The 14779-nt window shown below is 47.8% G+C and overlaps 1 protein-coding gene across 4 annotated transcripts in view; it reads left to right on the forward strand.

The window, feature by feature from the left end:
- The window catches only part of FRMD4A (FERM domain containing 4A), a 226932-nt gene that overhangs the window by 72640 nt on the left and 139513 nt on the right, over positions 1-14779 (forward strand). The gene's annotated exons all lie outside the window — the stretch shown is intronic.

Consider the following 14779-nt stretch of genomic DNA (forward strand, 5'->3'; position numbering starts at 1 on the left):
TGGTGCTGTGATTTCTTTCCCCCCAGCAATCTGGATGTCTGTCCCCACTGACTGTTAAGATGGACTGCTCCTTCCCTTTCCAAATGGCTGCAGCAAGTTTAATGCGGAGCTGGGGGCTTCGCAAAGGGTAAAGCCGAGGGGGGGGGGGGGCTTGTTTTTCTTACCCCTTTGCACCTTTTCCTAAATCAGGGGTAGAAAAGTTGCTACAGATCCAAGGCTAGAAAAGACAAATAAATAGCTATGTTTCCCAGCTGTGCCTTGGATGGGTGTCTCTACGTGCATGCCTTGCAGACATGCACCGTGTGAGCAGGGTTTCCCGGCCGCATTGTTAGCCCGCTGGCTGCTGGGGACGGCAAGAGAAAAGTTGCTTCAAGCCTCTTTATAAAATTTCCAGGAGAGACAATTGTTTCTAAGAATAGCCCTGGCAGCGGTTTAGCAGCGTAACACACACACACACGCACAGATGCGAGGGCGAGCTAGCAAATCTCCTCTCCCAGGCAAAGCGGGTCGCAGGGAAAGATGAACTCCCGGCCGGTTGGTTGGGTTTGGGGTTGTAAGCCATCGGCCCGAACAAAAAGCCGGTGCCGGCGGCCGGGAAGGGGGTGTGGTGCGGGTGCTGCGCGCCGCGCTCAGCCCTCCCGCGGCCTTTGCCGGAGCCCCGGGCTCCCGCTGAGGCCGAACCCCGCAGCCCAGCTGCACATCGCGGTGCCGCACGCTCGCCTCCCTCTAGACTGACCCCCGAGGTCTGATGAGCATCCCCCATCCCTGCGTGGAGAAGGGCTGTTACCCGCATGGGTGTCGGTGCTATTTTCCCTGCCTAGAATTGCCTGCCAGGCACCTGAGAGATCTCGGCGGAGCTAAAACTGCCGGATTGATCCCCTTTCTCCTCTCGGCGAGGGCAGAGAGCCCTGCGGAAAGGCTGCTGCCCGCACACCCGCGTGAACCCGCAATGCCGACTCCGGCCGGGTGATGGGGCACCAGCTGCTTGCCTTGACCTTCCTGGCACAAGTTACTGGTGGCTTATCTTCTTCCAAAAATTAATATTTCTAAGGTCGTTTCAAGTAGCAGCGTCAGGTGGAGATGTGCCACGTGCTGTGGGAGGGACGGCTGCTTCTGGGGAAGCTTCTGCTGAGCGAGTGGGGCTGTGGCAGAAGCCTCAGGGAGCTGAGCATGTATTGCTTCTTATAATGAAAGGGGATATTTTGAAGGGTCTTCAGCTCAGCACCACCTTGTGCTGCTGCTAAGGTCAGCTCTGTGCCTTTGAGGACCAAACAGGCTGAAGGATTTGGCACTGGTCATCCTTCGTGTTGCAAGCAGTCCATTCAAATCAGTTTCCCATGTTGGGGATAAGTGCACCAGTGGGCATAGCATGTAGATTTATGCATATGTGAAATAAACACCTTGTTCTCTGGTGATTTGTTTTGTTTGAAACAGTCAGGGTAGAAATATGGGATCTCTGGTGTTCTTTGAACATGGATATGCTAGTGGGCTACTCGCTATCCTTTGGGGTAAGGTTCCTGTTTCTCCTGGTCGATGGTTTCTGATGGTCCCATTGCCACCTGTCTGAACTGCTTTTTGCATTACAAATCTGAGTCAATGTTTGGTGATAGCTGTGGTCACAGCATTGGATCACCTGGTGTAGAGAGCATCTTCCAGAGAGATGGTGTCAGCAACAGTTCAGCCAAGTCGTGAGCTTTGGTCGGTGTGTTGGGTGTTGTTAGTAGGGACATAAGACTGGGAAAGACTTCCTAAGTCATGGAGTGTAGTCCCACGTATCACAGGTGATTGCAGTCATACACATCCCCTTTATTGCCACTACTGCTTGCTGTGTGAATAACAAGCAGAAGGCTTGAATGCAGCTTAAGAGACATCAAAGGCAAAGTTAAAATGCATGATATGGCTGAGGGAGAAAAAGCTGTATTGGGGATAATTTGAAGGGGGCTGAGGACTGACTGAAGTCTCAAATCCCTTTCTGACGAGACTGTGGAGAAGGAAGGGTCGTGTATTGGGAGAGGGCTGGGACACACTGGGAAGGTATAAAAGGAGTGTGTTGATCTAACACCAACCACACCTGGGGTCATGGCTTCCTCAGTAATATCCTCTGAAGGTGCAGCAAAGCATCATGTGCCCTACTCCTTTAGAGCTAAACAGGAGCAGACTGTATCACTCGAACAAGCAAAGGCTGCTGTCAGGCACAGGGTTGCACTCACACTCAGCCCTCGGGGACTTGGGGTGTATTTCATTCAAAACACTCTAAGGATGAGGCAATCAGTATTCCTGTGCCTCTGAGCTGCACCCAAAATCTCCATTTAGCTGGGAGCCATCCCACAAAAGCCCCATTTCTTGAGAAGCTGTGGGGAGGGTAAGCCTGAAGAGCAGGTGACAGTGGCTCCCCGAGGTCCCCATGCTTCATCACAGGATGGGGTGCGTTTGGATATACAGTAACTTGTGTTTGGGATCCCAAGGTCCCTCAGTAATGCCGGTCTGCAGCCCTCCTGGCTGACTCACTCCTTCCAGGGCTGGAGGTGTGGATTGCCCTGCAGCCCCAGTGCAGCCCAGCAGGCAGCAAGGTCTGACAAGGTTAAGCTGCAGCTGAATTGCTTGCAAGCCTCCTTCAAGCTTTAAATCCTAGTTTGTCCTGGCCTCTCCTAGGCCGTGCAGTTCCCTAAGCTAGCAGTGGGATGCCCAGCATGCCCTTAGGGACCACTGCAGCTGACAGCATCTCCTGATATTTCTCCTTTTAACATCAATTCCCATGCCCTCCTGTAAATGTCAATGTGTGCCATTTCCTAGAAAGCCACACATGATTTTCCGAGGCTGTAGAATGGCTTGGAGCCTCTGTTTTCTGCTCTGGAGAGAAATCCCATCAAGGACCAAAAATGACTTTGACTGCTTTTCTCTCTGATCTGACACAGAGACCTCAGCCAAGACCTGACCTGAGCTTCTGTGAGCACTTTCATGTTGATGAATTGCAAGCATATAAGGTTTGATCCTGCCTCCCTCTGCTCCACGTCACCTTTGCACTCCATCGTCTCACAGGTCGATGGCAGCCTGAAGGTTTATTCCTTGCCTATATCGGGCTCTAGTAGGCTGCCTGCCAAAAGAGGTAGAAGAGCCTGATTTACCTCCCTTTCTCAGTGCATCCCTGCTTCATAGCTGTACTACACTTCTCTGTGGCCCCATGCATTGTGCCAGATACCCTGGGTGCATCTCCATGGTGTGGGACTTCAGCCTTTGCTCAGCCTTAAAGTACAAAGGAGACCAGAGAAGCAATGATCACCTGATTTGCAGTGCAGTTAAGGATGTTCTTGCTTACAACCTCCTCTGGCTCCTTTCCTAGCAGATACACTGTCCTCCTGCTCTTGTCCTGAGTTTCTGTGTGACATTTTCATGTGGTGTTAGACTATTGCTCTCAAGAAAAGATCACTAGTGGGTAGCAAAATGTTCTTTTCACCCTGTGTCTGCATTGGTAGGAAGAAGTGTGAGCTAGTGTAGTAAACTCTGGGAAAAGTCCTTGAGGGGAGAAAAAAGGAAGGCAGGATAACCTTTTTTTGTTTACTTTGATTCGTGGTAAAAGTATCCACTGAAAATCTCCTAGAAAGCTGCAAACCAAAAAGAGGTTGATATTGCCATCTTCTCTGGAGGTTTTCAAAACTCACCTGGATACATTCCTGCGTGACCTGATCTAGGCAGACTTGCTTTAGCACAGGGCTGGACTGGATGGCCTCTAGAGATCCCTTCCAACCCCAACCATTCTGTGTGATTTTGGCTACAGAAATCCTTTGTATGTTCACTTCCACGTGTAACACATAACGTTTTGACAATGACTGTTGGGCTTGCCAACACATGAGGCTCAGGCTCTGTGTTTAGATTTGGGGATTGGTTTGTTTTTTTCTTCTTCTTAGAAGTTCCCAGATCAGTCAACCAAAATAAATCCACCCTTGTTTGGGTTTCCTGCGCGTGGGATTGAGTGTGGCTGCAGCTGTACCACACACGCTGCAAGGGCTGTTGGCACCTTCTCCACCCTGAAGCTGAAATATCTCATGGGGGAAGTGCCTGGCAGATAGCAGAGCAGCCTGGCCTGAGGCAGGACAAGCAGGGGTGGAAAGCTGCTGCATCAAATGAGCAGCTTGGAAAGTCAGCATAAAATCTGAAGCTGAAACTTGGTGCCTGTCCTAGAGAAGGGAGTGTGGATGGAGTTCTTTCTACCTTTAGTTTTGTCCTTGCTCTGCATCTGTCCCAGCTGCCCCCAGCTAAGGTTTTGTGAAGCCCATCGTCTCAACACGTGGCTGCCACATGTGTACTTGTGTATCACCAGACACTCTCATTTCCCAGTGAAATGAGGCACTCAAGGGGACACATATTATTTAGGGGACGTGTAATCAGATACAGTGCTTGCTTTGTGCACGTGTACCCATCCCAGCCTGGAAGCACACAGGAAAATAAATGTGGAAGGTAACTTCCACTGCCTTCTGGAATACTGAACTGGAAAGACCCCAAAAATGCCAAAAACAGCACTGTCTGGGTTAGTGTGGGTTCCCTGGGATGTTTTGCAGCCTTGTTGGGAGTCGTAATGCAGCCACCAAAGGTGTCACTTTGGCTTGTGCTGCAGGAAGTGGTGAGAACTGCAGGGAAGGAGACTTGTGCCTTGCCAAGACCAGGGAGAGCTGGAGGGCAGCTGAGTCAGCTTTACTTTTGTGTTGCCCTGTGGAAGATGCTTTCTGAAGTGTTCAGGGAATGCCAATGGTGATTCTGGGGGAAATCTGCAACTGTGACATTTCTGAGCCGAGTTCCTCCCTCTCTCAGGCACAGCTGATGGTGTGTGTGGCAGAAGGCTGCTCCAAAATGGGTATTGAATCCTGGGAACTCAGGGGTATCAGATCTAACTGCTGAGTTTGCAGACGCTGCATCAGGCTGTTCCCTCTTCACTTCCCATCTTTAACTCTCCTGCATCGATTCAGCACAGTATTAAAGAGCTGCTGTGTTTTCTTCCAGAAAGGAACCTCCTTCCCTGGCTCTTAAAAGGCAGAGTCATGTGGTACAAAGACAGGCTCGAGTCAAGGTGTTTTTCTTGGGTTCCTCCTGTGCAGAGGCTACAGGGTGTCCATATTCATTCTGTGTGAGGTGTCCTGATGCAGAGAGGACCTGATTTTGCTGCACCAATAGCCAAAACCTTCTCAATACAAGGAATGCAAAATCTGGGCATTACTCAGGAGATGAACAGGTTTGTAAAAGCACAGGCTATGTGTCCTGCAGACAGTTTTCTCTACTTGAGCCCAGAGTGGGGCTAGTCTTACCTCTAGTCCTCACCAGACACATAGGTGCTCAGCATCAGGATCTATCAAGGAAGGCAGGTAGGATGCCTTCATGCTCCTCACACATCTAGGTGTTCAGAAATAGTCCACATAGTCCATAGGAGTTCTTTACTGTGAAGGAGCACTGCAACAAACTTCTTAGAGGGGATGTGGACTCTCCTTCTCTGGTGGTTTTCAAACACACCTTGACATGTTCCCATGCACCCTGACCAAAGTGAGCCTCCTTTAGCAGCGAGTTCAAATGGATAATCTCTAGTGTCTGCCCAACACTGACCCATCAGCCGCTGCAGCTGGGGCAGAGCCACTGCCCAGCCTGGGCACCAGCCACAGCCCTGGCTCTCCGCAACAAATGCATGTCAAACCCTGTGACTGGCAGCACCTGGAAACAACACAGTGATATGTTTCCCCACTGGAAGCATATCAGTTCTTAGAGTGTTAACCCCCACACTTCTGTGTACAAATTAACTTCTTATGGTTTTTTTGTTCCCCCACCTGGAAGGACTTTTGCCAGTGTGTTTTCTGTAATGTGTTAAATGTGATGCTGCTCGGTGCTATGTATTGACCTGCTGTGTTACACACTACCTGGGTAATGCACTGCCCAGTGCTTTGGCTCCATTGATCAGAGCAGTCACTGCTCACACCTCCGATTGCTTAGTGATATAGTGGGTAAAAACACTCAGCAAGTGCTGAAATGACACTGTGAGCCTTAAATCTTAATTTGTCCTTTAAAAATATCTCACACATACTGTTCATACTGCTTCCACTGCCTTGGGTCACTTTGGTCATCTTCCTATGAACTTACATTGATTTTTTTTTCAATGCAGTAAATCACACTAGTTTCAGTAGCAAATAAATCCTCCTGTTCTCCTCTATAACTAAACCAAACCTCCTGCAACTTTTTCCCAGAAGACTTGGATGCTCTAATATAATTACCACCCTGTCTCCACACACAAATGAGTGATATCTGGAACAGTTTGCTGAAAATATGCCATGTTAGAAGTGTGAAACTGCACAAAAATATTGCATTTTTATGTATGTTTACAAGGAATTAAAAGCCAGACGTAGGAGAGATTAACAGACATACTGACATCTTTGGGAAAAATAGTAATAGTGATTTATTGCTATGACTTCAGTGCCACGTGGTCATCATCATGGTGATGACTCAGGGTGCTTGCTGTAGTACATAACCAGAAAGGGACCAGGAGTCTCCACAGAGAAATTGATCTGACTTACAAAAGTCTGCAGAGTCCATCATTGGTAAAAGGATTGCCCTGGTAGATAATTTAAATCCTTTTCCCTTAGCTCATGTTCACCTTTGTGCACAGTGAACAGAGCAAAGAAAGAACTCTTCCAGGGGAAGCGAGGCCATTACAGATCACCTTTTCTTTCCTGAAGCATGGCTATGCTCAAAAGTTCATGAGGCACCTGTTCCAAGACCATGCTGCTTGTCCTCGTGCAAAGATGCCAGAGATCCTTTATCCTCTTTTCCTCTGAGCATCCCATTTTAGTTCTGTCATTGGTATTTTATTTCTTTGGGATGGATGGATGATGGATCACAGCTCATACATAATGTGCAAATATGGGATGAAACTGCAGAACTTGCCTTACTGTAATTATTACCTAGAAAATAAGTTTTCCCTGAGGGTCAAATTAAAAAGAGAAGCTCATAAAATAAAGATGTTCTTTACACAGTTTGACTGAGCTGAGTTAATTCAGGAGAAGTTTACATACAGGGCAAGTTATCTTGGCTGCTACCTGGGAAGTTGGAAGTAGGAAAAAATATCTGTCATCTTACTAACATAGGTGTGAGAGACCTTTTTTTGTTAAGCATTTTGGTGAGAGTGACATTTTTGCAGCCTTTAGGGCATTCCTTTGTCATATGGATGAATAGCACAGTGTGGATGAATAGTTCCAAGGTCTGTAAATTGAGGTGAGGCTGTAGGCTGCCCTTGCCACTCACCTTCCACCTCCTGTAGGATGCAACCCTCTGCTTCCAATGGTTTCAAGTGGGTCAAATGCTTTGGCTGCACCTAAAGATACTCTAATGTTCTATTCAAACAGTTCCTCATCTGCTCTGGAAGGAGGAATGAGCAGCTGAGCAGGGCTATGACTCTCTTCTCCCCAGGACCTGTGGTCGGTGCCAGGCAGGAGCTGATTTACCAGGTCTATGAGGCTGTACAGGGAAGTCCAGCAGCAGAGGATGGAAACCCCAGCACCCAATTCAGTTCAAAACTCACCTGCACAAGACCACAGGGAAGAGCCCTGAGCTGGCAGGAGGAGAAGCAGCTGAGCCACCTCCACCATTATTTATTTAGTACTTACTCTCCAGGCAGCCCTTACCCACCACTGGGTGCAGCCAGCACACTGCATGTGCAGAAAAGCTGTAGGAGCAATGCAGGCTTCCCAGGTCTGGCATGTTCTTGACCTAAAATCATTGACCCAAAGCAGGTGTCTGTGTTGACTCACCTGCACAACCAACTGGCTGAGCCAAGGTTTCTCTAAACACACCTTTCTTGACTACAGAAGGAGCTGCAAATCTGTAAGGTTTAAGACATCTGTGTCCAAGGAATCCTTTAGACTAAAAATAACAAATACTTCTGAAAACTATGCCACCTCTCTGTGGTCAGCCTCAGAGCTCAGAGGATGTTCCAACCAACCCTCTCAGAGCTCCTACACACTCCACTCCTGCCTTTTAAACAATGGGGATAACGCTTGGAAGCTGATATATTTTTAAACTGGAAACTGGTTTGTTTTTCTGGCCAAGAAGGGGAATAAGAGTTACGAGAACAAAACAGTCAAATGTAGTGAAAAGTGTGCGTTGGGAATGGCTTCTCCTCCTGCACCAACATCTGAAGGCAGGGAAGGGCACGAGGTGCTCTGCTTCCCTTTGTATTTTAAAAGATTCAGATCTGTATTATTTTTAAGAAAGAAAACAATACGTGACATAAACCAGCACAAGCTCCATTCTAGTGAGGAAGCCAGCCTGTCCAGGAAAGGACTTTCTTATCTCAGGATATAGCTGAAATCAGGCCCCCGAGGCCAGCCACTCTCACAGCGGTGATTCAGGCCTCTGATGGGTAATACCCAAGCTGCTTTAAAATGCTCTATCAGAATTAGATTTAGTTCTAACTACGTGGCTCAAGCACCAATTGTTTTGAGGCTAAGGCACGGTGTTCCCGGCTTTAAAGTTTGCCTGCGAGTTATTGCCTGGTGTTGTAAATGGACTTAAGGACTGTAGGAGATGGTTTTTCATTGCAGCCCTGATACAGTAAGCCACTTAAACACTTGCTTATGTCACACTGAAATAAAAGGGATTTATGGACACAGATATGTGCTTTGCTGAATCAGAGCATTTTTGCTGAGCGCTGTTTAGAGGAAGCATGAGAAATAACCTGTGCAGATGTCCCCGGGTGACGCTGGAGCCTCAGCAAGGCTAGAAAGCGCTGCGCAGAGGAAGCGAGGAGCCCCTGGGCAGGCCAGGAACTCTTTTGTCAGCTCTCAAGACAAAACAGGGAAGTCACCAGGTCACTTAGCCTTTAGCTTGCCTTAATTTTTATCCCATCACTCCCCATCAGCATCAGACAATGGCTGGGTCGTGCCTTTGGCTGCGCTGACACCCTCCTGCCTCCTTTCTTGAGGAGAGCTCTTTCTTTCTAATTACTGAAGCTGACTTTTTCCTCTCCTGACAAATGAGTATTTGTGGAAATGATTGCAACACTGGATGTAACTCCTCTTCAACATATCTCCTGCATGGATCCCTCGTGCAATGGGTAATATCAAGCTCCTCCAAGGGACAGCAGTCCAGGACAGGACAGGAATGGTTTTTTAAGAGCTGTGCCTGTAACCACAGTTTCTGCAATTTCATCTCCATTCCTTAGTCTATGGGTTAGGACACTGATTTTTTAATCATTTCTATCTTTTCAATAACAAAGCTGGGGAAGGGTCTGGAGCATAAGTCTGATGAAGAGCAACTGAGGGAACTGGGGATGTTTAGCCTAGAGAAGAGGTGACTGAGAGGACACATGAGCACTTGAGGTTGGAGCAAGTTGGATGTCAGCCTCTTCTCCCCAGTAACAAGTAACAGGCCAAGAGGAAATGGCCTCAGGCGAGGTTTAGATTGGAGACTAAGAACCTTTTTCAGTGAAAGGGTTGTTAGACACTGGCATAGGCTGCCCAGGCAAGTGGTAGAGTCGCCATCCCTGAAGATATTTAAAAGCCATGTGGATGAGGTGCTGAGGGACATGGATTAGTGGTGAGCTTGGCAGTATGAGGTTAGTGGTTGGATTTGATGATCTTAAAAGTCTTTCCCAACCAAAAGGATTCTATGATTCAAGGTGTGGGATAAAGAGCCTCACAGGGAAAGCCAAAAGCCTTGCCCATGATGTGTTTCTCTGGTCCTACCAAACCTGTGGGAGATGCTGCATCATTGTTGGCATATATTTTCTGGCCATTCAATCCAGCTATGGATTGTGGAGGTATTTTACAGAGCCTCAGAGCACTTCCCTAACAGGGAAACCCACGGTGCATAAGAAGGTGGACTCTGATTATACATCAGCCATTGACTCTTTGCATCGCCACTATGCACATCTGCAACATCTTTCCTGGCCCCATCTTTTCAGGTCCAAAGCTCCCTTTGCCACCAAGTTCCCTTGAAAGGGAATCCTAATGCTCCTGAGTTTGGTTTCTTTTTTTTTTTTTGAGTATGCAACATCTTCATTCTCCTACAGAAGTACTGCTAGAAGATGGGAAATGCCTGACTGAGATACCCTTCCTAGGGAGAAAACCAGCTGATTTACAGCTAATCTCTCCTGCTCCAGAGCACCAAATAGCCTTTCCAATAAGAAATCATCACATGAACAAATTTGAATGGCAGATGTGTGGACTAATGGGTTCCTACACGTTGTAGGAGAAACATTGGTATTTCTGTATGGGCTTATTTCAGAAAGCCCAGCAAGCAAGCCCTATGACTGGGACAGATGAACCAGATTTGCACCAGCAGGCATCTCTCTCCTTCAGGGACTGTTCCCACAGAGTCATAACCAAAAGACTGCAAAAAACGAGCAAACTCTGAGGGCAGGCCCTTCTGGGTAGACCCTTACCTGTTCCTCAGCTGCCCAGCCAGTGCTGCTCCTCACCAAGCAGAGCCAGACATGGCCATTCCTCCCTCCCCAGGTGCCCATCAGCCATGTGGCTCAGCTCTTTGCATACTCTCTCGCATCCTGGTCATGATCAGTCTTATTTATCAGGTGCTGATGCATACCAGCCACTCAAGAGGATACTCTGCAAACACATGGCATGAAAAAGAATGATAGTCCGTTCCTCCAAGATCCTGAAATGTGAGTGTAGGACAGGAGATGACAGATGGAGGAAGGCAAATGAAGAGACAGTGCTGGTCAGTGTGACAGACAATGCTTGCAAGACTGGCCTCCAATTCAGCACACTGATGTGCTGCCACATGCACAAAGTAAACTGCGCAGACAGCAAAAACACACTGCTTTTCCTTCCACTCTCTCCCTACAAGCTTAGGAGTTGTCAGGATGAGAAGGCAGTAAGAAGTGGTCAAGTGGGAGCAGGATGTTTAATCTAATAGTTTATTGTAATCAGCGGGCTGTCATCTCTCCCTGTCTCCTTTCAGCGGGTCTGTCCAAACGGCAGGCAAAGCGACACAGATTTCTGTGTGTTCAGCGCAGTAATTGCCTCCCATACAGGCAGTGAGCATTTAGGAAATATTCTTCCTCCAATTATCATTTCTGATTTGAGTCATGGAAGAATCCACCATATTCCTCCCTATTTCTGCAGACCCCGGCTAATGAAACACGCCGTGGATATTTATAGACCTGCCACTGGAAATAGCATTTGCATGTGGTGCCTTTGAGTTATTCAGTGTGACGGCTCTTTCACCAGGACTTTTTCCTTGTGAAAGGGAAAGGTTCCCTTTGGAGCTGTTTCCTCCCATCGCCTTCGCTGTTTGTGTCAGATGGAGCAGTTCTGTGGGCAGTCGCTGATAATTTAGTGACAGGGAGATGAGCGCGTGGGGATTAGCTGAGCATGGCGTGGGGTTTTGGGATGGGTCACAGACAGTTTATATGCTTCTCCAGGACAGTGTTTGGAGTTATAACAAAGATTAATAGCTTCACCAGAGCAGTCACCAGGGCAGTTCATTCCACAGAGCACAGCAACCACCAGCCTGCCTTCCCTAGGAAACTCATTGTGTAAATATTTAGGTGGGAGCCTCCCAGGGAGATTTAAAGTCTTGTGATAAAGGTAACTAAAACATCCTTTCTTTGAGAAAAACAGCTATGATCTGGAAGATCCCACGGGTAACCATGAGAGAGATTTCCTTTCTGTAGCATTCCTACATTAGAGTGAACAAGCGTGTACGTCAGGTCGTGTTGTCACTGATGGATCTCAGAGCATTTTGCAAAGGAGGTCACCATCAGTTTTCCCATCCTCAACATGCACAAGCCAAGGAGGAGAGAAAGCGCTCATACCTTGTGTAGGATAAGCTCTCCTGCACACTAATCCAGCACCTCTCCCAGACAAACACATTGCTTCATTCTTCGTGTGCAACATCTGTGTTTGTGTATTGAAGATATCTTATATGGGCAAGGGGCAACAAAGCTGGTGAAGGGTCTGGAGAACAAGTGGGGAGACTGGGGAACAGGACAGCTGGGGAGATAAGAAATGAACTGGATCCTGTATTTGCACCCTCTCCAAGTATCTCCCTTTCATTGCAGGATATAATGCTGGACTGTGTCCATAGACAGGCAACAAAGCTGTGGAATGGTCTGGAGGACAGGTCTGATGAGGAGCAGCTGAGGGAATTGGGGATGTTCAGTCTGGAGAAGAGGAGGCTGAGGGGAGACATGAGCACTCTACAACTACCTGAAAGGAGGTTGCAGTGAGGTGGGGATCAGTCTCCTCTCACAAGTAACAAATGCTAGGACAAGACGAAATGGCCTCAGATTGCACCAGGAGAGGTTTAGATTGGAGATTAGGAAGAACTTTTTTAGTGAGGGGGTTGTTAGACACTGGCACAGGCTGCCCAGGGAGGTCATGGAGTCATAGTCTCTGGAGATAATTAAAAGCCATGTAGCTGAGGTGCCGAGGACCATGGTTTAGTGGTGAGCTTAGCAGTGTGAGGTGAGTGGTTGGACCCAATGATCTTAAAGTTCTTTTCCAACCAAAAGAACTCTATGATTCTATGATTCTCTACCTAGTCTTTACTCACTCATGTATATAAACGAGAAAGCTTTTACAAAGCATTCATATCCAGCTCTCCGAGTGCTCAGGGGTCATGTTTCATGGGCAGGCACTAAAAGAAGTGGCAGATTTTTTAAAAAAACGTGACATACTGAGCTGTTTTGGAGAAAAAAAAAAAGCTGTTCTCTATTTTGGCACATAATTTCCATCTGAGTTTGTGATAAGTCTGGCCCACGAAGTGCGTGTAGCCCGTATTCACACCCGGCGCGTGCAGCTCCCTGCCATATGGGTGAACTGTTAGCGCTCGGGAGTGTGTAGCACAGTCCCACTTCTTCACACGTCTTGAGAAGCATCGGAAATTTGGGGGCTTGCTGTGGATACAGCATTCTGGCTGAGCTGCAGCTGAGCAAGCAGCAAGTGTAGCAGTGGAGCTCACCTAGGAATTATCTCACCTAACTTGAAATGTCTGCAAGTTCTTTCTGTTCTGAGCATCGAGTGTATCTGTACTGTGAGGTTGAACTAGACACTTGACTTTTTACTTCCTGGAGTTAGGGTAAAGGGTTCTTGGCCTCCAGAAGGTCACTGGGAGGGCTGTGTTGGTACAGGAAGATTGACTCACTGAGCTCACTCCAGGACTTGATCAGAAACAAGCTCCCCCATTTCCCTGCCACGTCAAGTGTCCTCTTCTTCTGTCAACAGCTCTGCTCAACCACAGAATCACAGAATCTCAAGGGTTGGAAGGGACCTCAAAAGCACATCCAGTCCAACCTCCCTGCCAGAGCAGGAGCACCTAGAGTAGGTCACACAGGAACTCATCCAGCTGGGTTTGAATGTCTCCAGAGAAGGAGACTCCACAGCCTATCTGGGCAGCCTGTTGCAGTGCTCCCTCACCTGAACAGTGAAGAAGCTTTTCCTTGTGTTTCTTTGGAACCTCTTACGTTCCAGCTTGTACCCATTGCCCCTTGTCCTATCATTGGACATCACAGAGAACAGCCTGGCTCTGTCCTCTTGACACTTACCCTTTAAATATTTGTAAACATTGCTTCTTGTCTTTTTACTAGGATTCTGCTCCTCTGTGGTGCAGGGAAACCCATGCCTTTGTGACTCTTAGCTTCCCACCATCCTTCTCTGAGCTTTGAGAAAGGAGAACTTCCATTCATTCCTTATAGTCTTCCTCCATCCAAATTCTAGTGCTTCTCGGCTCACGCATAGCAACCTCCTGCTTCCACTTTCCCATCTATAAGACTTTGGTGTTGATTTCCCTTCTGTGGTTACAAAGAGATGCAAAAGGGCCTCCCTGACTTGTTGCCCAAGAGCCGTCCACAGCCCCATCCATTGCAGCACAGCACAGAGCACAGAACAGCCCATTTGCAAAGCACCAGAAGCAGCATCTTTCACCCAGACAGACTGTGCTAAATCAGTTCCTTCTCACTGTGCTTTGAAACATTCCCGTTTCTTGATCTGACTCTGACAAACTAGCAGAATTTGTCTTGATCTAATGATGCAAAAAAGCACATAGTGTGGGCTTCAGACACCTGGTGGAATAATAAAACAGAAAGAAGGGGGGGAAGGACTGTCATATTTTAACATAGCAAGTAGGAAGTCTGTCTTCTACCTTCTTTTCTGTTCTCTTGGAAAGCATTGTTTGTTCCCAAGGGAAAAGCCCCAGGGCTGTGCATCCTGCCTATAGAAGGAAATAGCTTAGCAGATCTGCAGCCATGTACACTACAGTCCTGAGCTTCAAGGTAGCAACCAAGGCAAAACCTTGGCCCCTTCACTGCCTGTGTCGGTACCTGGGATTGGGAGCAGGGGACAGTGCTGGGTCTCTTCCTCCTCCTCGAGGCTGTGCAGTAGCTGATATATCCTCTCCAGCTCCTGCAGCAACTCTCCACTCTCTCCTGTGCAGAGAGTGGCCTAGGTGGGACCAGCCTGCAGGCCACCAACTGGGGTCATTAGCTTGTAGCATGAACCTTCATAGCCCTGAGAGACACAGGAACAAGGTGGCACTAAAGAAATAAAGCACATGCCTTGCTGTGTGCTCACACGCTGTGTGACCAAAAAAACGATTGTGGCATTTGACAGCCACTTTGCTGGTGGATAGAACTGCTAGGGGCAAGCTGATGTGCAAGCAGGGTGCTTTCCCTCCCCCTTTTCTCTGGATGATGTTCATGAAATGCCTTGCAATTAGTCAACCATCATGTGTTGCATTTCAGAGCTTCACTTTATTCAGTTACTTTATGTTACCAGCTGTTTGCATTTGG

Source organism: Colius striatus, chromosome 1, assembly GCF_028858725.1.
Source record: "Colius striatus isolate bColStr4 chromosome 1, bColStr4.1.hap1, whole genome shotgun sequence".
Taxonomy (NCBI): Eukaryota; Metazoa; Chordata; class Aves; order Coliiformes; family Coliidae; genus Colius; species Colius striatus.